We start from the raw sequence: 26,627 nt of genomic DNA, 5'->3' as shown, positions 1-26,627 counted from the left end.
ATTCCAGATTTTAGTAGAAATTTAATTTTAGTTTCCATGTTGCAATTAGAACAATTTGTTATGACTTTCACAAATTTTAATATATCTATTTCTTTCAATGAATCACAATTGTGTATTGAATGTTTGGAAAACGGGTTTTATATTCTGGGACCTAATGAACCCCTCGCTCTTAACAATGATTTAGTCAAAGTAGCTAAACCTAGGACCAATAAACGTCAAAAAACCGATAACGACAACATGACATATTTATGGAATTTGAGACTAGGTCACATTGACAATGATAGAATTCAAAGACTTACAAAGGACAGACCTTTGAGGGAACTCACCTTAGGTGAATTACCTGTCTGGGAATCTTGTCTAGAAGGAAAATTGACCAAGCGTCCATTCTCTGCAAAAGGTGATAGGGCCAAAGAACCACTTGGACTTGTGCATTCAAATGTTTGTGGACCTTTGAATGTATAAGCCAAGGGTGGTTTTGAGTATTTTGTCACTTTCATGGACGATTACTCTAGATACTCATATCTTGCAGTGCACCAAATTTTTTTTTTTTAGATTATTAAAATTTTGTGATTTATTTTATTTAAGTGTTAAGTGTGATGAATTGTTTTATTTAAATGTTGTTTATTTTATTTAGTTGTTGTTTGTTTTACTTGATTGTTTGTTATTTTATTTAATTGTTAGAATTGTTGTAGAATATTTTTATGAAAATTACTTATTAAATAATTTGTATTTATTTTATTTTAAAAATGTGATTATGTGAGATTTGGTTGAATGCACTAAGGTGCATGGTAGATAGTGATGCACCCTAGTGATTTAGTGTGTGCAAGTGCATGGTAACATGATGCACATGTGTAGATTTTCTACACATTTTATAATTTCCATATATTAGATATAAGTGTTTAATTTAAATGAAAGAAAAAAATAAATAAATAAAGGAAAGGGTAAGTGAAGGGTGGATGTGTAGTGTAGTGGGAAAGGGATTGATATTTTTTCCATTATTTTTCTAAGGTAAACAAATTTAAATTGGAAGAAGATAGCTATTATGGGTAAGAGAATTTCGACATTTTATTCAATTAAAATACTCTTTATTATAAAGGATTTGTAGGCTGAATTAGATGAATGGATTAGGGAACTTACCATTTATTTTGGTGAGGCTTTATGAGGGAATTATGATTAAAAGGAAAGAAAAGAAGGAAGAGAGGCCATTTTGCAAGCTTGTGCCGTGACCTAGAGAGAGAATAGAGAGAGAGAGAGAAGGGGAAGGGCTGCCATTTTCTAGAGAGAAAGGAAGAAGAAGAAGAAAGGGTTCAAGCTAGGGTAAGGTTTTTGGTTGTTTTTCCTTTTGATTAATCTAGTATTTTGGGTTGTCTCTAACTTTGTTCATCTTCTTCTCCATCTTGATTATTCAAAATATACAACCCCTAGGGTTTGAGCAAGGAGGTTATTGGATTCTTGATTGGATTGGATTCTTGATTTTCTATCAAGAAGAGGTATTGAAATCCCTCCCTAAATTTTGTGATTATTGGTTTTGATGAATAGATTATTAGAGGGATTATGGATAAAGGGGATTTATGTTTTGGGTAGGAAAAATGGGTACTTTGTGTTCTTGATATCTTGTTGATAATGAGTTGTTTGATTTGCATGAAGGGTATTATGGTTTGATGTATAAAAGGGTTTTGATGTTGATTTTCTATGTATAATGATTAGTGGTAATTTATGAATGCAATATGGGGATTTCGGCCTAGGCATACCTAAGGATCATCTTTATATTTTGTTTGATGTTTTATGATTTTCAATATATTAGATCCATGTTTAGGACCTATGTAATTTGGGTAAAATGATAGTTGGCAATCTTGATATTTGGATCCATGAAATTTTGATAGGATGCATATGATATTGTGGAAGAATAAATTATAAGATGCATGAAAATAATGATAGAAACATGTTAGGTTTAATATAAAGGCATATGTGAATAATGGTGTTTATGTATTAATGTATGTTGTTGTTATTGTTTTGTTGGATTCATGTATTAATTCATTGGAATAGAAAAAGGTTTTATAAGATTGCATATTAATATGTGTTAGTGATATTCTTAGAATTATTTGTATAATAAGAGCATGATAGGATTTTGGACATGTATGATTTTATGTGAAATTTTTGAGATAAAAGATCAATTTCATGAGCAATTATGCTTGCTGATTTTTTGTAAATAATTGGGTAAAAAGTTTGATGAAAAAGTGATTTGCATGCATAAGTAATGTCCATAATGCTATGTTGATTTTATGAAATTAAAAAGGGTATTTTAAGTCACAATAAAATTATATTTTACTCAAATAAATACCTACAGAATTTTTATTATATTTTTATAAAAATATGAGGTTTTTAATTCAATATGGTGATTTTAATGATAAAAATGGTTGCTGGAATTTTTGTAAAAAAATGTGAAGTGTGTTTCAATAAAATGAATTTGATGAGTATTTGAAATAAAAATTAATACCCTAAATTATGGTAATATTAAAAATGGTATTTTAATATGGTATGAATGAATATTTTGATAGTTATGATTTTTCTTTATTTTGATTTAGAAAAATATTGAATTCAATTTATTTGTGATTTTTAAAGAAATTAAATAGTGGCTGAAAGTTTGGTTTAAAAAGTTTAAAATGATGATTTAATTGCCACTTATGAATTTATATTACATAAAAACTAAGTCTTAAATAATTCAAATAAAATATATTTTTTTCCCCACTTAAAATATATTTTTCTCACATCATTTATGTAACACAATTAACCAATATTAAAATTGATTTTTCTAAGGAAACATAGTAATCATAGGTATTTTAAATAAATTCCAAGCTTTTGTTAATTCTTTGTAATTTGAGAATAATGAATGAAATTATCACATATTTTTTTAAGCTAAATAAAATTATTTTATAAAATAAAATAATGTTTTGAGAGATTTAATCAACCTATAAATTTTAAGAAAATAAAGCATGTTACAAGTCTATTAATTTTAAAACGATAGAAGACGTGTAGAATTATCGTTTTTAAACGTCACAATTACGCAATGTTCCCACGTATGCATGTTACATGCAAATCCACTTTTACGTCCAAAATTATGTCTATTATTCAACCATGTGGTTTTTTTAGAAAGATCATGCATGCAAAATAGGTCAAATGAGCATTATTCTTTTATGGCCTTATGTGTAATTAAGTATATTTGCATGTTGTGTGTAACTCTTATTATGTGTGCATGGCCCATGCACACATGAGTTGTATGAAAGGGCAAAATAGTAATTTTATGAAACTAAGAAATGTCGTTTTGATTATGGTATAGGTTCGTTGAGAGGTTGTGAAATTACTTAGCTCGGACCTGAGGCAAGGAAGTTAGATAGAATTTATGTTTGTTTATGCTATGAATGGTAAGACTGTTGTGTGAATGAAATGTTATGAATTATGAACGCCATAATGTGATTATATGTTGGCTTGTATGAATATGTTATGTTATGAATGGATGTTAGCGTGATGAACGCGACACATCAAATGGGTTGCTAAGGATATGAAGACGTAACCCGAGTTACTAAGGATATAAATACGTAACTCCAAGGGCGCACGCGCCGAGGTTATTCAAGGACCAGAGACTCTTGTTTACCTCAAAAGGGTGGCATGGACAAGTTAGCGGGCCATGTTCACAAGGAATTTTGTATGAATGTGCTATGATGTTTATGTTATAATGATGTTATGATATGATGATGCTATGATGTTTATGTTATAATGATGTTATGATATGATGATGTAATGATGTTTATGTTATGATGATGTTATGATGCTACGTCATGATGATGATATGATGTTTGATACAACGATGCTATGATGTATAAAGATGAACGATAGTGTGTGAATTTGTTGTACCTTACTTGCTTATTGTTTGTACTTCCTTACTGGGCTTTTAGTTCACCCCCTTACTTTCCCCTCCAGGTAGCAAATAGGTTTCTCTGTGGCACGCGTGGTGACGTGTGGAGTTCTATCGTCGTGGGGTGTATGGCGTGGGGCATCCTATGGACCGAAAAACGATCACTTTAAGACGCCATTTTAATTATGTTATGTTTTAAGAGACTTTCTAAATTATCAGTAGGACTTAATTATTGGAATTGTTTTCTTTTGAACTTTGCATAAAAACTCATATTTTCTTTTAATACTATTGGGCCCAACTTGCATTGTTTTAAGCAAGTCCCCACTGAGACTTTTATAATAAGTGGTTTTTCTTTTATGAACCAATGAATATGTGAACGTTTTATTAAGCACTAGTCTAGGGCGTTCTTTACATATCTTTACCTAATGCATAGGAAATCAGAAACATTTTCAAAGTTTCAGGAATTATTAGCAATAGCTCAGAACCAATTAGGTAAAATGTTAAAGATTTTGCGATTTGATAGGGGTGGAGAATATTTGGATATGCAGTTCCAAGATCATTTAACTAAACTTGGGATTTTATCACTACTTACTGCCCCGGGTACTCTGCAACAAAATGGTGTAGCAGAACACCAGAACATAACTTTATTGGAAATGGTTAGATGCATGCTTAGTTACTCAAGTCTACCAACTTCGTTCTGGGGACATGCAATTGAAACCACGAACGACGTTCTCAATGTTGTGTCATCCAAATCAATCCCCAAAACACCTTTAGAATGCTGGAATGGTTGTGAACCTAGTTTACGCCATTATATAATCTAGTGGTGTCCCGCCCACGTCTTGAGGAAAAAGGAAGGAAAGCTAGAACCACGAACTGAAGTTTGCATGTTTGTTGGCTATCCTAAAGGTACTTGGGGTGGATTTTTCTATAGTCATTCAGAAAAGAAAGTGTTTACTTCTATGAATGCTACTTTTCTAGAAAATGACTGTCCAAAACTTAAAGCCACGCAAAAAATTAGGTTTAGAGGAGATGGTTGAAGAATTAACTCCAACCAATGTTCCATCATCATCAATGAGAGTTGATGATGAAATTCTCACTCTTCATATCCAACTAACGCAAGTCGATTTAAATGAAGAAGGTACCACTGTTCCTGAGCAAACAGTCACGGAGCCTTGACGTAGTGGGAGGGTTTCAAGGAACCCAGTTCGCTATGGTTTGGATGGTGAAACCAATATGGTTGTTGGTGACACTAGTGACGATGATCCATTGTCTTTAAAATAGACAATGGATAGTCCAGAAAAGAAACTATGGCTCGAAGCCATGAAACAAGAAATGGAGTCCATGTACTCAAATTTCGTCTGGGATCTTGTGGAAGCACCTAGTGACTATTTGGCCATTGGGTGCAAGTGGATCTACAAGAAGAAATGAGGTGTTGATGGAAATATCATAACTTATAAAGCTCGATTAGTGGGAAAGGGTTATACACAAAGAGAAGGTGTGGACTATGAGGAAACTTTCAGTCCGATAGCCATGCTCAAATCCATTCACATCCTCCTATCCATAGCAGCTGCTCTCGACTATGAGATCTGGAAAATGGACGTGAAGAAAGCTTTTCTTAATGGGAAGCTTGACGAAGTCATTTATATGGATCAGCCAGAAGGATTTTGAAGTAGCTGGACAAGAAAGAAAAGTTTGCAAGTTGAATAGGTTTATTTATGGACTTAAGCAAGCTTCTCGTTCCTAGAATCTTAGGTTTGATGAAATAATCAAAACCTATGGCTTTGAACAAAATATTGATGAGCCTTGTGTTTACCAACTGAAGGCAAATCAAATAGTGGTATTCCTGGTTCTTTATGTAGATGATATCTTAATCATTGGAAACAATGATAAGAAATTGTCAGATGTGAAGAATTGGTTGAGAACTCAATTCCAGATGAAGGATTTGGGTGAAGCAAGTTATGTTCTAGGTATCCAGATCATTAAGGATAGAAAGAACAGACTCTTAGCTCTATCTCAAGTAGCTTACATAATAAAGTGCTTGAATGTTTCTCAATGGAAAATTCCAAGAAAGGACATTTACCATCTCGCCATGGAATTCATCTTTCAAAGAAGCAGTCTCCCCAGACTCTTGAAGAGGAAGATGCAATGAGAAAACTTCCTTATGCATCTGCAGTTGGAAGTCTGATGTATGCTATGTTGTGTACTAGACCATATATCTGCTATGCAGTGGGAGTAATGAGTAGGTATCAGTCAAACCCAGGACCGGAACATTGGATAGCATTCAAGCATATCTTGAAGTATTTAAGGCGGACTAGGGATTATATGTTAGTCTACAAGGGTGGTGTTCTGAACCCTGTAGGCTACACCGATTCAGATTTTCAGACTGATGTCGATGACAGGAAGTCTACTTCTGGAATGGTGTTTACTCTTGTGGGTGGAGCTGTGATATGGAGAAGCGTAAAGCAGTCTGCAATCTTAGATTCCACCATGGAGGCTGAGTACATAACTGCGTCAGAAGCAGCTAAGGAAATAGTCTAGCTAAACAAGTTCTATTCAGATCTTGGTATTATTCCAGAAATGGATAAACCGCTTGTGTTGTTTTGTGACAATACAAGAGCGATAGCCAACTCGAAAGAACCTCATAGTCACAAGAGGAGTAAGCATATAGAAAGGAGGAATCACATTATTCAAGAATATGTGGTCAGGGGAGATGTGAAGGTTGTGAAGATTGCATCTGAAGACAATCTTGCGGATCCATTTACAAAGACACTACCAGAAGCTACATTTGATAAGCATATCAAGAAAATCGGATTAATAGAATTAAGACATTAGTTTCAATTAGTGCAAGTGAGAGTTTGTTGGGGTTTTATGGCCTAATTAAAACCCAATTTCTTGTAATCTCATTTATTATCAATAAAAGAATAGAAATCATTTTTTTTACTTGCTCAATCACTCTGCTCACATGTTTTATTTTCATGATTATTTGTTTAATATAAACTTCTATTAAATACCGAGCATATAGCTGATCGTATTTATAGTGACGTAATCACAGTGAAATATAAATATGATTATATGTTCAAAATAAGTTAGTCCTAAGATTAGTAAGTGCACAGGAATTACACTAACTTGCCAATCTACGATATGATCTACTTACACATTGTAGTGTTATGTTCTTTCTAGAACATTAGCAAAGTAGATAAGATCGGATGTATTTGTTACATCGGACTGGACCGATATTGACAGTTGATAAGATAAGTAAACACATTGTTGTTATTTATTCTAGTCATATCATATAGTTGACCATATATCAATTCAATCTCAATTCAGAGTGGTTAGTATTCTAACTGATTGTATTATTTGATTTCATTGACTTGTTCATTACCATCTTACCCTACATACTAGCCCATACATACATCTTGGGAACTTGGTAGTATAATTGAGTGGGAGTGTTAATCATAGATATGAACATCTATAGCTTGTGATGAAGAACTAAAACTATGGTTTCCTTTTATTTTGGATCGAGGTGCTAAATGATAGAGATCTCATTTTAGCAATTAATTTTAATTTACTGAAATATCATTTACAAGGAACTAAGTGTTTTATGGATAAAATACAATGAGGGATAAAACAATATTTTAGTCCCATCTCATTGTAGACCGTCTATAGAGGATTGAGTGACAATTATTGTTGTAACAATGGATAATTAATAACGCATCTATATTTCTTATAGAGCGTTCTATGAATTCAAGAGTGCAATTTCGAGTCTTTAGTGGAGTCACGAGGAATTAATAAGTTTGTAAATTTATTTATTAGATTTATGATAAATTATTGGAGCTTGATTTCATAGGCCCATGGTCCCCACTGTACCTTGGATAAAATCATCTAGATAGTCTTAATTAATTGATTTAATTATGAATTAGAATTATCAAAGTTGACCAGGTCAATTTTGGATAGTTTCACAGAATTATACAATTTAGAGAAGAAAAGAGAAATTATTTCATATTTCTTAATTGAGATAAATTGGTATCTAAATTAATAAATAAGTTTAAATCAATGTTCAAATTATAAATAATTAATTTGATAAAGGATTTGAATAATTATTTAATTAATTAAATCAATAGAAAATAATACATGTCTTGATTTTAAGTCCAACATGCTTATAATTAAATGGAAAATTTCACGGGTCTAAAGCCCATGATAATTTCGACCTAGGGCTGATTATTGGCTATTATTTTATTGATTTTTTAATTAAATAAATGACCTAATTGAGTCTATACAAGGAATGCTTAGAGAGAGTTGAAAACATAAGTTGAATCACAAGGATATGATAGATTTTAGATCCTCTCTACTGCATAAGTCCTTTTCTAAGCCTTATTGTTGTTTTCTCTTCTTCTCTCTGTATCTATCTCATGTGTTGAGAATTATCCAGCCTAGTTTAGGTGATTCTACGGATACTTTGGAAGACTGTGAAGAAAATTGAAGAATGGTTCAGTTTCTTGGTAATACTCTACGACAGAAAGGATACAAGGGTTAGAGAAACTGAAGGACTCATTCATTCCGCTGCATTTAATGTAAGTATTCTTATCATTATTTCTCTTTGAATTAAATTTTATAAACATGTTATAGGTTGTCTCATATTAATTTATTTAATATTAGATCTACAAGAAAATAAAAAAAGATCCTGTATAAGTTTTCCCAACATGAAGCTATTCACCCAATGAATTGTTCTTGCCCATTGAAATCTTGCCCTTGATGTTCACAAGTTTGGAGTTGGGTTTCCATCATTGGTGAATATATTATTCTAGGAGTTTCAGTCTCATCCCTTTTACAGTGGAACTTACCAACCTTTTCGCAAGAGGTTTTGTAAATGGATCCACTAAGTTCTCACTTGTCTTAACATATGAAATCGATATGATTCCTCCTCGAATCAATTCTCTCACATATTCATGTTTTAGACTTATATGTCTAGACTTCCCATTATATATGACATTATAAGCTCTAGCTAGTGTGGCTTGACTATCACAATATATCTAGATCATTGATACCTCATCCGTGGAAATTAAGATATCAGACATGAGATCTCTAAGCCACTCGACCTCTTTGTCGGTTGCTGCTAAAGCTATAAAATCAGCCTCAATGGTTGAGTTGAAATACATTTTTGTTTCATTGATCCCCAATAAACCGCTCCTCCTCCAAGCATAAACACCCAACTATTTTTGGAGAGATTATCTCCTACACTTGATATCCAACTTGCATCGGAATATCCTTCAAGTATCTTCCGGAACTTTGAATATTGGAGGCCTAGCTTCTTGGTCCTCTTAAGGTACCCTATAACTCTCTAAATTGCCTTCCAATGGTCCATACTTTGATTTCTAGTAAACCTACTTAGTTTACTAACCGCGTATGCAATATTCGCTCTTGTACAATGAGTGACGTACATTAGACTCCCTAATGCACTTGCATACTTAAGTTGAGCCACTGCTCTACCATTATTCTCTACAAGCTTTATGCTTTGATCAAATGGTGTATTTGCCTCTTTGATTTTGAGATGACTAAACTTGTCAAGCACTTTCTCAACATAGTGTTCTTGACTTAAGGCATAACCCCCACTGTTTCTTATCACTTTTATACAAAAAATGGTATCACCCTCTCCAAGGTCCTTCATCTTGAAAGTGAAAGATGGAAACATCTTTGTTTCTATTATGCATTTCATCTCATTACTCAAAATCAACATATCATCAACATATAGACACACTAAGATGGTATAGCCATTACAAGTCTTAGAGTATAAGCACTTGTTCACATTATTGTGTCTAAACCCATCCAAAATTATGGCTTTATCAAACTTCTCATGCCATTTTTTCGGTGCTTGCTTTAAACCATACAATAATTTAGCAAGCCTACACACTTTATGTAATATTCACTTTCCCTAAGGAGGGGTATTTTTGTAAATTTTCCTTGGTTCAAGGGAATCGGTAAATTTTTTGTGATTTATGTGTTTTATGATATTTGAATATGTTTTCATGATATTAAAATGTATGAGTAAATTATTATGTATGCATATGGTTGTCCAAATAATGAAGACAGTGATCACACGTTGTTCCTTCAAGTAGTATGTGCATATCTGTTAAGAGTATCTAAGATTTGGGGTTAAAATGCAATTATGAAACTTATGATAGAAATTGTAATTTCTATAACTTGTAACATTAATTTAAGATATAATTAATAAAAAGGGCTTAAATGAATTAATTTGGAGGTTAGGATGAGGGATAGGATTGTAATTTGGTGATAGATGGTGAATATAAATTGATTAAGAAGACTAGGGTTACTATTTGAATCACTAAGGAAGAAGAAGAAGAATTCTGCTATCAAGCTTGGATCTTGAGAGTTCTTTGGACTGAGATTGAAGGAAAGATTTAGTGGTCAAAGGTTGTTGAATTCGTGGGGTAAAATTTCTTGTACATTCTTGAGTTTTTATAAAAGTTTCCATTAGAGTTCTTAAGTTTGAATGCATGATAATGGTGATAAGAGCAGATGTTCATGGTAGATTACTTTTACTGTATAAAATTGGATGGTAGGATCAAAATTGTTGATATATATTGGTTAGAAACATGATTGGAATGATGGAATGGGTGATTAAAGGTTTGGTTGTTTAAATTTTTGAAATAACCATGATGAATGGATGAATGTGTTTTTGGTGTTGTTTCCATGATTAGAATGTATTAAGGTTAATATGTGACTGGTTTGGGGTTGAAACTGGGTTTAAATGTGGATTTTTGGAGGTTTGGGTTGATTGGAGAAGATGAATATGAAGAAGAAATCACACCTGCGATTTCTGGGAACAACTTCGAGCACGACCGCGCCAGAGTTCCAGAAATGAGGTTTTCCTTGTTTTTCTTTGTTTGATTTGGGCTTTGAGGTTTTTACTTTGGGGTTTTTTGTTTGGTTTTTTAGGACTTTCTTGAGGACACTTTAGAGCGGTTTGGGTCCTAGAAAGAGTAGGGGTACTTGCATAATGATTTGTTTGGATACAAGTCTCTAAAAGATGTAAGTTTGTATGTTATTTGACATTGAGCTCACTAAGATTACTTGAAGGGGCATATTGAGGGTGTGGATCGCTGTTGTAATTGAGGTAAGTAGAGTGGGAACCTGTGTGCAAGGTAAATATGTGTTATATCTATTTTGTATATCATGTTATCAGTATGTTATGATGAATATAACATGTGTGGAAAGATTAACGATATACATATTCTTGTAACTTGGTATGTGGTAAAATCCAAGGGCTGTCACAAGGGCAGTGGGACGTTGCAAATGCGGTATGATGTGCTTATGGTTATGTTTATGATATGTTGGTGTTATATTATAAAAATGATTGTTAATTGTGTATACGAAGCATGATTGTATTATTGTTATCATGTTATGTATATTGTTGTGTTTTTGGTTTTCGGGGGGTTGTGTCCTACACAACTCTTCTTGCTGGGCTTGGCTCACGTGTACTTTGTATGCAAGTAAAGGTAAAGAAAAGTCTGTGCAACAATGAGTTAGAGAGTTGCGGTGTCGGGGAGTACATGTTTAGGATACTTTGGCCTTAGGGGTCAAGGTCTCACGTTTTTCTAAAGCGTTTTATGCATTTTATGATTTTTTATGAAATATATTACTTTTAAGTGTTTAAGAGTTGTTTTTAAAACCTATGAGACATGTTATGGTTCTAGTTAAATGGTTTTGTTTTTACTAAGGATTCCAAAATCTGTTCTTATTTCAGCATAGGGAAGTTATGATTTATTTTAAATAAATTTAAACTTAATTCTTTTTACTTAAATTCATTCACATGACGTGTAACGCCCTACTAAACCAGGACCATTATACTGTGTGTTTAAAATTATGCTTAACTCGTTAAGCGAGTCATTTGGACTAAAACATGTAGTAAGGGTTAGTTAAAATTTGGTATAAAAGATTTTGGTTAAACATTTGCTACTTTTTATTAAAATATTTAGTATATATATATATATACGGGATCCCATAAAAAGAGATTAAAGCTTGTACAAGGGAAAACTAAACAAGGTACATAACAGCCGTCCTAAACAGCAAAACCACTAAATCCTAGATTTCCAAAAGAAGTCTCAACCATGGCAATCGAGCAGGATGCCTATGTACATGCCACCCCCGAAGCTCTCCAACTCATTGCTGGTCTATCTTCCCCTTGCCATTACTTGAACCATGTAGCACCCGTGATCCAAGGCCCAACAAGAAAACTTAAATCAACATATTTAAATAAGCAACAGAGTATAAACAACATGATTAACAGTAACAACCTACTCAAGCAAACACACTGTCCAATCTAAATGACCATTGGGTCACACAAGTGCAAACCACACTTCTATTTATTTAGGTGGCATCCGGGCCAGAAAAGTGCATGATGCACTCCTAGGTTACAGCCAAAACAACATCCGTTCCGCACGCTTATTGGCGACCTCGGCTCTTAGACCGAGCTTTCAGATCAGGTACTAATCAGATATACAATTTACTTAACACACCATCAAATATAATGTATTCAAGCATGCCTAATCAAGTAATCACAAGCATAATTATAGTCATGTTCATTAACAAGGGCCTGAGCCCTAATTACAACCAGGGTGTAGTTTTCTTACCTTGAGTTTCGTGCGGATGACGATATGGCCTCAAGTATGATCCTAATCTCGAGCATTGTGGTAATATAGTAACAACATATTAATGTATAATCATCAATAACTAAACCAATTAATAGCTTTAAGGTTGATTCCTAGCCTCCAGTTCCACGAATTCTACTAAACCAGGTGGTAGAATCCTTTCCGAAACCTTAGGTTTGAGTTCCCGTACTCAAAACCCCTTTTTGCTAACTTTCCTAATTTGAGCCGCGATGCCCCTTAGTAAGGGCCACAATGCTCTACAAGTCAGAAAGCCCCCAACCTATCTCCCTGAACACGCGCTGCGGTGCAGCCCACCACGCGCCACGACGCCAAGATGATTCAGAGAGCCGCCCTAGCCTCTGAGTTCATGCGGGTTATGACACACCAAGAACAACATTGCGGCGCAACCCTACGAACCCAGAATTTCCAACATTTTCAAGATTTCTAAACTCCCCAAAAATCGTCCCAAAACACGATTTTAATATAATTAGACCATAGAAGTGGTCTCAGCAGCTCACATTCATCAAAACCTAGCCCATAAAATTAACAAAATATCACCCAAACTCAAAATTCAAAGCAAACTCTAAAACTCAAAAAAAAAAAAAAAACAAAAAACAAAACTCAGAACTTAAAACTTGAATTTACCTCTGATCAAACCGTTTCCTATCTTCCTCTTTAAGTCTTAAGCTTCCAATTCTGACTAAACTTCAATCCCTAACAAGCCTTGCCCCAAAACTCAAGAAATCATGAGCTCCAAACCAACTAGGAGAGAGAGAGAGAAAGTTGAGGGAATTGTTGAGTGTTTCTTGTTTTGTTTTCTGAAGGCTTCTACTAGCTTAAGTCTATCCATGGGTATGAAAAGACTAACATTCCTCTTTCCCAAAGCTTTCTCTTTAATGTACTCAAGGGAAAAATTGTCTTTTGACCCGACTTTCCTGCTAAACCTCAAATTCCATTTCAAATTCCCAATTAATCCCACTAATCTTCCAAACACTAATATTTTCCCCCAATTATAACTAATACTCTAATATTCCCGGTAATTCATCAAATTACTAAAATAATCCTAGCCTCACCCCAAGCCGGATATTAATCCCCGATATAACTTTTTCGCCAAATTTCTCACTAAGATCACCACGTGCCACACATCCCAAATATATCCACATAATAATGTGATCGCCTCAATGGGTCGAAATTACGAAAATGCCTTTTTTTACTAAAACGGGCCCACAATCACATTTAATACACATAAGCATACATAAATAGTCATATTATAAGACAACTCATATATTTCACATAATCATACATATATTCAATTAAATTCACATATAAATCCATTTATGCCCTCCCAACACGCTAATCAAGGCACTAAGCCTTATTAGCAAATTTTGGACGTTACATGACGCCTTGAGTAATTGGGGAGTTACACTTTATGTTCATTTCTCCTTAGAAATAAACCTTCCAGTTGTTCCATATAGATCCCCTTATCAAGATCTCCATTTAGGAATGTCATTTTGACATCCAATTTATGAACATAAATGTTATATATTGATGATAAGACAAATAAAACTCTTATTGTGGTTATCCTAGAAACTGGTGCATACGAGTCAAAATAATAATTTCCTTATTCCTGTTTAAATCATTTGGCTACTAATCTAGTCTTGAAGGTTTGTAATGTGTCATCAGTGTGATATTTCCTCATAAATACTCACTTTCATCCAATTGGTTTTGAACCTTGTGGAAGGTCTACCAATTCTCATGTGTGGTTTGACATAATTGAATCAATCTCATCATTTATTGCCTCCTTCCAAAAAGCGGAGTCTCTCGAATGTTAGATCAATGCCCTAAAAGCATGTATAGACATTTTATTGGTTTTAAATAAAAGTAAAATTTTATTATATTTGAATGTTATAATTATTGTTTGAATTAATTATATAATAATATGTAACGCCTTGGATAACCAAGACCGTTACACTGTGTGTTTATAAAGGTGCAAGACTTGCTAATCAAGTCATTTAGTTAAAAATGTGACACTAAAACCATAATTGAACTAGGGTTAAAAGGTTTTGGTCATAAAGGATAACTTTTATTGAAACAAACGTTTGGTACACGGTGTCCCAAAAATAGGGTTAAGGAACAATTTACAAAATTTCAAAGGTTATGTACAACCACAAGTCACTCTAATGGAAAAATAGGCACTTTAGGTTCTCCTATCACTGTATCATTCCTCGGCCGTGGCGGACAAGCAACTGGCTATGTACATTCTGCCCCAGAGCTCTCCAACTCAAGATTGGTCCACCTTGCCCTTGCCTTTACCTGCACCACATAGCACCTATGAGCCAAGGCCCAGCAAGAAAACCATAATGCAGCGCATAAACAATACAGACAATCAAATAATCCATAAAGTTGTTAACCATGTATTTAGCATGCCATAACAGTCATCTAATCAGAAAGGTCAATCAATTATTCATAAGTAATCTCAGTATTAAACAAGCTATACACATAAGAAAACAATGATAACATAACAATATTCATCATACAATACTCAGGGTTGACGCCCTTAGGCCGCACCCTCTGTTTAACCCACTGTCTCCGGCTCGCTTAGGCCGAGCCCAGTGTTTAACCCATTGACTCTAGCTCGCTTAGGCAAAGCTCATTGATTATTTAATTAACCCCAGCTACCAGTGGCCGAGCTGCGTCCTGTGCGCAAATATCAATTCCGACACTCTTAGGCCATTTAATTCATGCTCACATGGCATATTACAATCACACAACATATGCATTCGAATACAGAGAAACTCAGTCCCACACAGTCACATAAGTGTGCAGTTTTCTTACCTTTAATTCTAAGTGCTTTGGTTAATAAAGATGACCCTCGAGCATAATCCCGTTCCGAGCCCTAGCATATACCTCAAAGAGAGTTTCAGCCTAGGCTGCCCCCAAACCACTCCAAGCTTCAGCACTCAAAGTCCCAAGCTCAATTCCTCACAACTCCTTCCCCAATTTCAAAATTCTAAGTGTGGATGGCTATAAATTCTTCTTCAAGTTGATCTCACTCTTTACCTCCTTCAAAATCCAGCTCTCAAGACCTATGCTTTGTTCTCTCTTCTTCAAAATTGAACCAAATGTGACTTATGGAAGTTTTGAGAAGTCTGTACGTATAACATATCCTCAGCTGTGAGTTATCTCATTTAAAGCCTAAATGACCCTTTCTACCCTTCCTTCAACACATTTCCTTCCTAAACCTCAAGGGCAACCTAGTCATTTCCACTCTTTGCAAAAATACCACTTTTCCTTTCTTATTTCACTAATACCACTAACACTAAGGTTACTAATGGTTACCACCTAAACTAAACATCATTTACCACAATCATGACTCTCAACTAGTACTGCGGATGAGGATCGCCTCACGCTGGAAACACCGCACATAACTCAAAATCATACCCTTAATGGGTTCAAATTACAAATATGCCCTTCTAAACTAATCAGGGCCCCACATGCATTTAATCATTTATTCACATATAATCATATAATCATGCATTTAAACATTAAATCATACATAAATACCAAGTATGCCCTCACGACATGCTAATCAAGGCCCTTAAGCCTTATTAGCAATTTTGGGTCGTTACATAATATCAAGAAAATTCCCTATTCATTCATGAGAATATGATCTTTTATTAGTACGAGAGAATTAAGATCATATATAATGAATTAAATAATCAGTAGCATATTAAAGTAAGGAATCTTTAATGAATGGTTACTAGTATGGTTTGCTAAGCATACGAGAGGCAAGTAATCTAGATTCAGATTACTGATGTGGATAGACATCTTAGTAAAGGTGCTATATATAATAGAGATTATATATGACAGGACTGATGAGAATTAATTATCTTTATAAACTTGCTATTTGACGTAAAGATTTAATTCTTGTCATAATAATGATCATTTGTAGATCAGTCTAAATCCTGAGTTCATGAACTCTTGTTTACGTTTATTGGAACTTTTAATTCACTCGTTAAGGTCTCCTAGAATAATGAGGCTAATGAATTTTGTTTTGGAGATTAAATATCATGGATGGCTGGGAACATGAATTACAATATTGGAATCTATGCTTTCCGAACGGATTGAATATTGGTTCCCTTAAGGGTTGATTCTGGAACTGAATAGTTATTGAGCTTAAATCTATAATTAGATAATAGATTATTTATTTGCTAGTGAATTTATGGTACTTAAGGATCAAGAAGTAATTAGAAGGGTAAAACGGTAATTTGACCAACTCTAATTAACGAACCAATAATGGAGGACATAACTACATATATTAATTATATCAATGGACTACTAGAGAAAACTATGTAAATATAATTCTATAAATACTTAGAGTGCAATTCCATATTTATAGTGGAGTAATCATGGAATTAATAAATAATATTATTAGATTAAATAGTTTAATTAATAATCTGGTTTATTAGAACTTCGTATTATAGGTCCATGGTCCCAGATCACCTCTGTCCTACACTGTCAAGGGTAAGGATGTCAAAAGAAAGATTTGTTGAGAGAAATGACTAAATTTCAAAGGAATTAATTTTCTAGGCCAAAGAAATAATTATTTGATAATTATGGGTAATTGATTAATTGTGAATTAATTAATTATTTAACTATATAGTTTTTATTTTGAAAAACTATATGTTAAAATTAATATTAATCTTGTTTGGATTAATATAAAGAGAGAAAATAATAAATATCTTATTATAATATGATATTAATCTATTTAATTTAAAACTTATATTTTAAGATAAAATTAATTTTGAATTAACTAATATTTATGTTGAATAAATATCTTGTCTTGAAAGTTGATTAAATAAACAAATGAGAAAATTAGGGCAACCCTAATAGGGTTGGGCGACAGGCATTGTACAATACAGTGTGTGGCGCCTAGCATCTGGGATTTTATCCCTGAGATTTTAATTTTGAATTTCAAATAAATTTGTTTAATCAGTTATTTAATTATTCTTTTAAATATGATTTAAATGAAAATATCTAATCATTTTTAATTTGAATTATATTTTAATTAAATAAAGATTATTTAATTAGATTAAATATCTTTATAAATCTGCTATACGTGATATTCGGTAAAATGATATATAATCAGACTCTATCTCTAGAGCGATAGTTTTCTCTAAGCTTGAAAACTATTTTAAACCTTCTCTCTATCAAAAGTCTCTAGATCTCATGTGTTGAGTACATCTAGGGTGTCAGATAAATCAACATTTTGAATCCTACGTGCCCACACACGTCCTTGTGTGTTTGAGGATTGGTCTGGAAGATCAGGGTGTGAGATCTTAGAACAATGGATAGGAAGATTGTTGATTTATACAAAAAAACTCAAGGACACTTGACATGTTACAAGAGGTAATCTCTGATCTATTTGTATGTGATTTAATATTTATATATGTACATGATCTTGGCTGGTATTAATATTTATTAAAATGAGTCCATATATTCTGCTGCGTACCTTTGTTTGATCATTTAATACCAACATCGAAAACATTGCTTCTTGGAATGTTTTGGGATCATCCTAAACTTGAAGAATCATAGGAACTTTCTATGTGACTTCTTCAAGGTTTCTCTCTACTAGGTGGAGTGTCTCCAAGGTACGGTTGGACGTGCCCGCGAAACCATATAATAATGTAGAGTAGGCTAGGCTTGGGGACGCGACGCGACCTTTGAAACTCTAAAAAACAACGATTTTAAGAATCGTCCAACCTCCCAAAATCACCCCAACACCTGTTTTTACTCACAATTGACCGTGGAAACAGTCCCAACAACCCAAAAACATCAAAACAACTATCAGAACTCAATCAATATCTCACAAACTTAGGATTCCAATAAAACTTTGAAAACCAAAACTGAACTCAACAGAAATCTCAAATTTTACCTTTGGTGAAATCGTTCCCAGCTATCTCCTCAAGCTTATAAGCTTTCCTCCTAACCACAACCCCAATTTCCAAGCCTTTTATTTTTCCAAAAATCAAAACTCACCAAGGCATTAAGAGGAGAAGGGAGAAACGAGAGAGAGAAAGTGTTAAGTGTTTTCTTGAGTGTTTTCCTACCTCTGAAGCAATTCAGTGACTAAGTTACTACTAGGAGAGAGGACAGAAATGTCCTTTGCCCATTAATGAACTCTTCAATGCCCTCAAGGGAAAATGACTATTTTTCCACTTTTCCCGCTTATCTCAAATAACGCCTCATAATTTCCGTTACCCCAATATCCTGAAATAATCATTAAATACTTTCCCATTACCCGATAAATCCCGGTAATGTAATAAATTACAAAAATATCCCTAGGCTCACCCCGAGCCAGGTATTTAGCCTTATTATGACTAAACTGCTAACTTGCTCCCTAGGATCGCCTCGTGCCGAACAACCCACATATATCCACATTTTAATGTGATCTTAGTCGATATGCACATATATTCTCATATATGCCATCAACGGGCCAAAATTACGAAAATTCCATTCTAATAAGAAACGGGCCCACTTGCATGCTTAATACACCTAAACATGCCAATACAATCATATTATAATATAACTCACATAACACATATAATCATGCATATAATCACATAATACATAATACATAATTAAATCAATTATTGCCCTCCTAGCCCCCTAATCAAGGCTTGCCTTATTAGGGAAATCAGGACGTTACAATAACACTTTGGTCCTTTTAAGGTATCAAAATACTCTTTCCACAGCCTTCAAATGTAAGATACTTGGGTTGCTAGTAAACCTACTTAGTTTACTAACCGCAAATGCAATGTCCGCTCTAGTACAATGAGTGGCATACATCAAACTCCCAATTGCACTTGCATACTCTAGTTGAGCCACCGTTCTCCCTTCATTCTTTTCAAGCTTTAGACTTGAATCGAAAGGTGTGTTTTCCTCTTTGATATTAAGATGATCAAACTTGTCAAGCATTTTCTCAACATGATGAGCTTGAACTAATGCATACCCATCTACATTTCTTTCAACTTTTATACCTAGTATGGAATCAACCTCTCCAAGGTCTTTCATTTTGAAGTTAGAAGATAGAAACATATTCGTTTCTATTATGCCTTTCATATCATTACTCATTATCAATATATCATCAACATATAGACACACTAGGCTGACATAGTCATCACAAGTCTTAGCGTATAAGCACTTGTCAACACTATTGTGTCTAAACCCCTCCGAAACAATGACTTCATCAAACTTCTCATATCATTGTTTTGGTGCTTGTTTTAAACCATATAATGATTTAAGAAGCTTTCACACCTTATGTTCATTTCCCTTAGAACAAACCCTTCCATTTGTTCCATTTACAGCTCCTCATTGACGTTATCATTTAGGATTGTCGTTTTGACATCCATTTGATGAACATATAGGTTGTGTATTGATGATAAGGCAAACAACAATCTAATAGTTGTTGTCCTTGCTACCGGTGCATATGTATTGAAATAATCTATGGCCTCCTTTTTTCTAAACACTTTGGCCACCAATCTTGCCTTATAGGCTTGAATGGTCCTGTTAGTGTTGTATTTTCTTTGAAATACCCACTTGCAACCTATTGGCTTTGATCCTTGTGGTAGATCAAGAATCTCCCAAGTGTGGTTAGACATAATTGAATCCATCTCATCATTTATTACCTATTTCCAAAAGTCAGAGTCCCTTGAGGATATAGTGTCTTGGAAAGTTTTAGGATCATCCTTCACTTGAAGTGTCATAGGATACTTCCAAGTGACTCTCTTGTTGTTTCCCTCTACTAGGTAAATAGTCTCCACGTGAGAGGTTTCATTTTGCGATCCACTCTTTTTAAGCCTTTGGCTTCTTCTAGGAAATATCGGTTGCTCTACAACCCTTGAAGGTAACTCTTCTTGAGTACCTTCTAATGAGATCAGTTCTTGAGGCTTATTTTCACTATACAACAAACTCTCAAAGAACTCAACTTCTCTTCATTCAATTATCACATTAGACTCCAAGTCTAATAGCCTACATGCCTTGTTATTTGAGGCATAGCCTACAAATGCACATTTGATGGACCTTGGACTCAAATTAGTCCTTTTAGGCTTCATGCTCTTGCAATAAGCAAGACACCCCCACACTTTGAGATACCCTAGGTTGGGCCTCTTTCCTTTCTATATCTCATATGGTGAAATTTGATTCTTCTTTAGAGGAATCCGATTTAGAATATGACAAGCGGTAAGCAAGGCTTCTCCCCATAACGCAAAACTCAAATTTGCATGTAATATCATAGCATTTATCATTTCAACATATGCTATATTCTTTCTTTCTGCTATACCATTTTGTTGGGGTGTATAAGGGCCTTTATATTCATGTATTATACCATGCATCTCACAAAATATATTGGATTCATTAGAAAAGTATTCACTACCTCTATCACTTCTAATTACTTTAATTTTATTTTCCAATTGATTTTCAAATTTAGCTTTATAGATTTTAAACATGCTAAGGGCCTCATCCTTATTCTTAAGCAAGTACACATATATGAATCTAGAACAATCATCAATAAAGGTAATAAAATACCTATGTCCACCTCTAGAAATGATTCCATTAAATTCACATAAATCACTATGTATCAAATCTAACAAATTGGTTTTCATTTCAACACTTGGAAAATGTTTCTTTACCATCTTAGATTTAACACATAATTCACACTTAGCATGCTCAACACCATCACATACAATTAAACCACATTTGATAACTCTTTTAATTGTACTATATTCTATATGAGCAAGTCTATTATGCCACAAAGTAATAGAATCAAAACCAAGCACATACGAGGAAGATGAGCATGCATTATTATCAAAACCATTGTCTATGGTACACAATTTAATCATCCCATCATACACATACCCTTTCCCCACAAAATTAGTTGCCTTTGGATAAAATTAGCTTGCCAGACTCAAACACTGCTTTGATGCCCGATTTTCTCAACAAATGCCCGCTCACAAGATTCATACTCATATCCGGAACATACAACACATTGGTTAATAAAACCTTTTTTCTGGATGTGAAGTAAAGATCAACATTCCCCTTGCCCAACACCTTGGACCTATCCTCATTGCCCATTTGGATCTCATGACCATCTTTTGATTCTTTAAAGGTTTTGAAGACCTCTCTAACATGAGTTACATGAATGGTGGCACAAGTGTCATACAACCATCCTTGCACTTTCTCTTGGATGGAATTCACCTCACTCAAGGTGGCAACCAACTCCTCTTTGGTTGTGTTGACCTTGGATCCATGGTTATGGGGATTTCGATACTTACACTCCCTAGCCATGTGGCCACTCTTGCCACAAACAAAGTTGGGGCCTCTCACACCCTTGAATTTCACTCCATTATTCTTAGGCGCTAGGTAAGTATCCTTCTTTGATTTAGGCTTCTTGTGAGTCTTCCCCTTGGATTGAGAGGGTTTCTCTTTGGAATTAGCCTTGGATGTCCCAACATTGGACTTTTCCATATTGTTGTCTCTATAACGAGACTCGTCTTTAATCCTTAGGTGATTCAAGATCTCTTCCAAATATATCTCTTCATTCTTATGGAGGATCTTCTTTCTATAGCTTCTTCAAGATGAAGGTAACTTAGCTATAATCCCTGCCATATTGAAGGGTTCCGACAATGTTATCTTAAGAGTAGACAACTTATTCATAATGACTTGAAGTTCATTTACTTGGGGGAGTAAGGGTTTAGCGTCAAAGAATTTAAATTTCATGTATTGAGTAATGAGTAATTTCTCGGTACATTCTTCTTAACTTTGTACTTCTTCTCAAGAGCTTCTCATATCTCCTTTGCCGATGTAGTGTTTGTGTAGAGATCATAGAGACGATCCGACAAAACATTGAGTATGTGGACTCTACAAATGAGTTCAACCTCTTCCATTTTCTTCCTTTCTTTGATCACATCTTGAGTATCATCATCCTCTGGAGGCTCCAAAGTCTTCAAATCTTTGTCATGAATGTAGCACACCTTCAAGGTTGTGAGGAGGAACTTGATCTTGTCTTGCTATCTTACAAAATTTGAGTCATCGAATATATCTAGTCTCTAGATCTTGAGACATGAACTTGAGGGCTGAGATTGAGGAGCTTTCTTCCATAGCTTAGGTTAGTAGAAAACCTTAGAGATAGATAAACTTTGATACAAAATAAAGGGTTAGAGATAGATATTTTTTTTATTGTTGGGGGATAAGGCTAATAACCTTGGTTTTGTACTACAACTCAAATTAATAATAACAAGTAATCTAACTCTAATGGAAGATAATCACAAAGTACATAAACACAAATAAGTAAGTATAGAATGGACCTTTCTTGAAGAACAACCTTCTAACATAAAATCATAAGTCTATGATTTTATGTGAACCAAAAATGTTACAAGGCTTGACACAAATGAAGATTTGTTGTCCAAAAATATCTATTCCTAGCCTTCTCCTTGGAATTACTTGAAGCTACAATAATGGAATGAGATTGGAATTCAAAAGCTTTAATCCTTCACACAAGTCAAGTTTTCTTGATTAAGATCTTGGAGAAAACTAGTAATCTTGAAAGCTAGAGAGAGAGAGAGAGTTATTTTTTAGAGAGAGAGATGAGTGATCAAGTCATCAATTAACTCAAATGAGCCCTTTAAATAGTATAGAAACCTCATTAGACTCAACCAATGAGATTAGAGCATTTTAATTTGAATTTTGGAGCAAAAAAATGTCACTGTATGGACCCGTACAGACAGCCCAGGAGACATGTCACCTGGTACCATGCAATGCATCACCTGCTAGGCGATGCATTGCCTATCACAAGGCAACACGTCTCTTGGTCTATCATTTCATGGCCGAGCAACGCGTCACCTCCCAAAGGCGATGCATCGCAAATGCCAATGACTTGGCGCTCCAATACTTGTCTCAAAACATCCCCAAACGCATCCAAACATTTTGGGTACTCTTATATATTCCAAAAAAAAAAAATACTTTGTACCCAAAAAGATTATTTATAAATGCATATACTGAAAGTAAACTCTCACATGTTGACTTTTGTGAAATCGTTATGGTTTTTGCTCCTTTTCGTGCCTAACCAATTCCACCATGTATTTAACCAATCATGACACTAGTCTATTATGCCACAAAGTAATAGAACTATAATTAATCACATTACAAGATTTAAATGCCATATTATTATTGTCATTATGAAGAGTACAAAGTTTGATCATCCCATCACATGAATAGCCCTTTCCCACAAAAGTGCCCAATTTAGTCAAAATGAGTTTACTGGATTCAAACTCCATTTTGATACTGGATTTACTCAATAGACTTCCACTCATAATATTTCCAGTCATATTAGGAATATAGAAAATATTAGTTAGTGTTATCCCCAAAAATTGGAGATCGATGACGTGGCAATAGAGGTGACAAGTGGCAGTACATGGTCCGTAAAAGACACATTAAATAGTCAATAAATACATTGACTCCTCAGAGTTGTGATAAAGTGACCCGGTAGACTGATGAAGAGTTTTGACTGCTTGAGAGGTGTCATGACCGACCAGTCAAGTTGTTGCATCCAACCAGGAGTGACATTGCTGCCCAGGAATGACATTGTTGCCCAGGAATGACATTGCTGCCTAGGAATGACTTTGCTGCCCAGAAATTCCATGTTAGACCAGAGACATGGCATGCTAGACCAGAGTGCCATGTTAGACCAGAGATATGACATGCTAGACCAGAGTGCCATGTTAGACCAGAGACATGGCATGCTAGACCAAAGTGCCATGTTAGACCAAAGGAGTGTGTGTCCTACCAGCCAAGTACGTGACTGTCCAGTGAAGTTGTGTTCGACCAAAATGAAGGTGAATGTGGATCAACTAGATAGAGCATGACTACGTCAAGATTCCTAGAAAAGGCTTTAACAAGAATCGGTTTTGGCATACGCGGGAATCTCTCATTCTTCCCACAAATTGGGTGTTCTGTTACATTTTGAATATTTTTGTAATTTAAATGTAATAAATATAATAAAATATTCCGATTCTAGGGGATATCAGATGTATGATCCTAAGCCTATAAATATATGGCTTATGGGATCAGAAAGGGACTTTTGGGAAATTTTGGGTCTGAATTTTCTAGAGAGAGAAAGTACTTGTATCGAAAAGAATTCTTGTATTCTTGTAATCTGTACTGAAGGAACTCAGTTGGCTCAGTTCATCTGATCTTGAGTACAGATCTATAATCACAACTCTAAGTGGATTAGGCTATTACCAACATATTGGGGCTGAACCACTATAAAAATTGCGTGTGTTATTTACTTTCTGTTCAAAAATCGTCTATGTCGTTTTATTTCTCTTGAAGGCTTTATCGTTTTTGACGTTCTCACGTCGTTGGCCAAAAACGCGGTCAACAGTTAGGGTCACTTTCTTTCCATTAGTGAAGAACACATCAATACATCCCCTTCCAAGTATCTTGGATCTCTTTTCATTTACCATTTCGACTTCAAGTCCAACATTTTCACTTTCAAATGTTTTGAAAAGAGTTTTATCATAGGTTGCATGAATGGTGGCACGAGTATCATAACACCATCCTTGCACATTTCCTTGGCTTGCATTAACTTCACTCAAGGTTGCAATGATCTCAACATCAATTGCATTGACATGTTTACCTTCTCTTAAGGTTGCATTAGTCTCATTACTATATGCATAAACTATGTCAATTTCCTTTAGAGTTATCATACATTCCTCATTGAATGGATTATTCTCAATTAGGGTTACAATGCATTTCTGATTGAATACATTATATTTAATTAGGGTACAAAGATATCAACATCAATTAAAGTAATTGTTACACCCAAATTTTGAGAATAAATAAGTAAGCCTCGAAATGTAGGCTCGTAAAGAGTAAGCTCGGGATTACCAGGTGTTAGCATTATGCTTGTACAAATTGTCACGGGGTTCCAAATATACCATCAGCGTTCGAGCATGAGTTGTAGGCTCTAAGGCAATAACCTTCTCTGAGGGATGAGCTTGATAGACTGATCAAGTGAGGAGGAGGCGAAAATTGGAATGTTGAGCTCGAGGCTATGAGTAATCTCGAAAGCGCGTTGAAGCAGTGTTCAAGCTCTATGACACATTAAACACACATGGAAAAGTTGTTAGGAAATTCCTATTTCTTTGGGATTAGTTAAGACCGTGTGTTAAATCCCTATTTTTGTGGGATCTTTATTTAAATAATACATTTATGTTGTATTATTATTATTATTATTCAAATATTCATTTGAATTTAGATACGTGTTGTAACTTCACCAAAATGGGGGAAGATATTCTTGTAACCAGGTCTATAAATATCCTGGATTTGGTCTTTTATACTCACGCACAATCTTTTACTGAGAAATACTCTGCAAAATTTCTCTCCCTTGAAGCTTTCATGCAGAGCTCATAATAAAAGTGACTCGTGGATGTATGCAAATTTTTAAGTGCTGAACCACGTAAAAATCTCTTTCTTGTCTTTTCTTTCTAATTAATTGTTTATTGCTCTACATAATTAAGTTGACGAAAAACATCGTCAACAGTTTGGTGCTTTCGTTGAGAGCATTAAGAAATTCTTCCTACCATTTAAAATAAGACATAGCGACAATGGCTGCCCTGAACATTCCTGGAGCTAGTGGGCGACCTCTACCCTAAATCCCCGAGGATTGTACTCCATGAACTGAGGACCATCCTCGAAGGCTTGGTAAAAAACCAGTTGTGGACTAGAGCCCCAATGAGGAGAGTGCCTCATCGTCTCCTAGAGGACGACATGGTCAGCGTTCTAGACCTAATAAGGAGTTTTACTATAATCCTAAAAGATATGTGCCAACAGTTGAGCTCGAAAATTGTAGGTTGCGTGAACAGTTAGCCGAAGCTAAGCGGCTAAATGAGGAGATGGCAAGGCAAGCCATTGAAGTCCAAGCACCATCCTATAGGACCAAGGGGCAACCTCAAGGGAGTACGGCTGCCAGGATGGCTGAACAAAGGACC

Source organism: Humulus lupulus, chromosome 9, assembly GCF_963169125.1.
Source record: "Humulus lupulus chromosome 9, drHumLupu1.1, whole genome shotgun sequence".
Lineage (NCBI taxonomy): Eukaryota > Viridiplantae > Streptophyta > Magnoliopsida > Rosales > Cannabaceae > Humulus > Humulus lupulus.
This window is presented reverse-complemented; position numbering follows the sequence as displayed.